The sequence below is a fragment of the Chiloscyllium plagiosum genome, chromosome 11 (assembly GCF_004010195.1).
Source record: "Chiloscyllium plagiosum isolate BGI_BamShark_2017 chromosome 11, ASM401019v2, whole genome shotgun sequence".
Classification (NCBI taxonomy): domain Eukaryota; kingdom Metazoa; phylum Chordata; class Chondrichthyes; order Orectolobiformes; family Hemiscylliidae; genus Chiloscyllium; species Chiloscyllium plagiosum.
The window spans coordinates 2,981,880-2,983,075 of NC_057720.1; the positions used below are offsets into that span (position 1 = coordinate 2,981,880).

Sequence of the window (1,196 nt, forward strand, 5' to 3'; positions counted from 1 at the left end):
CTGGGTGGCAACTTTCAAGGATCTGTGTACCTGGACACCGAGATCTTTCTGCTCACCTACACTACCAAGAATCTTACCATTAGCCCAGTACTTTGCATTCCAGTTACTCCGACCAAAGTGTATCACCTCACACTTGTCCACATTAAACTCCATTTGTCACCTCTCAGCCCAGCTCTGCATCCTATCTATGTCTCTCTGCAACCTACTACATCCTTCGTCATTATCTACAACTCCACCGACCTTAGTGTCATCCACAAATGTACTAACCCACCCTTCTAAGCCCTCATCCAGGTCGTTTATAAAAATGACGAACAGCAGTGGACCCAACACCGACCCTTGCAGTACACCACTGGTAACTGGACTCGAGGATGAACATTTCCCATCAACCACCACCCTCTGTCCTCTTTCAGCAAGCCAACTACTGATCCAAACTGCTATGTCTCCCACAATCCCATTCCACCGCAATTTGTTCAATAGCCTACTGTGGGGAACCTTATCGAACACCTTGTTGAAATCCATATACATCACATCAACTGGTTTACTCTCATCTACCTGTTTGATCACCTTCTCAAAGAACTCAGTAAGGTTTGTGAGGCACGACCTACCCTTCACAAAACCCTGCTGACTACCCCTAATCAAATTATTCTTTTCTGGATGATTATAAATCCTGTCTCTCATAACCTCTTCCAATACTTTACCAACAACTGAAGTAAGGCTCACTGGTCTATAATTACCAGGGTTGTCTCTACTTCCCTTCTTGAACAGGGGAACCAAATTTGCTATCCTCCAGTTTTCTGGCACGATTCCTGTAGACAATGATGATTTAAAGACCAATGCCAAAGGCTTGGCAATCTCCCAGAGGATCCTAGGATAAATCCCATCCAGCACAGGGGACTTATCGATTTTCACACTCACTGCAGGATTTCTAATACCTCTTCCTTGTGAACCTCAATCCCACCCCCAGTCTAGTAGCCTGTATCTCAGTATTCTCCTCGACAACATTGTCGTTTTCTAGAGTGAATACTGTCGAAAAATATTTATTTAGTGCTTCCACTATCTCCTCTGACTCCACACACAACTTCCCACTATTATCCTTGATTGGCCCTAATTTAACTCTCGTCATTCTTTTATTCCTGACATACCTATGGAAAGACTTAGGGTTAACCCTGATCCTATCCGCCAACAACTTCTCATGT

At 44.1% G+C, this 1,196-nt stretch overlaps 1 protein-coding gene across 3 annotated transcripts in view; it reads left to right on the forward strand.

The window, feature by feature from the left end:
* The window catches only part of LOC122554101 (collagen alpha-1(XXIV) chain), a 461,503-nt gene that overhangs the window by 451,463 nt on the left and 8,844 nt on the right, over nucleotides 1–1,196 (forward strand). The gene's annotated exons all lie outside the window — the stretch shown is intronic.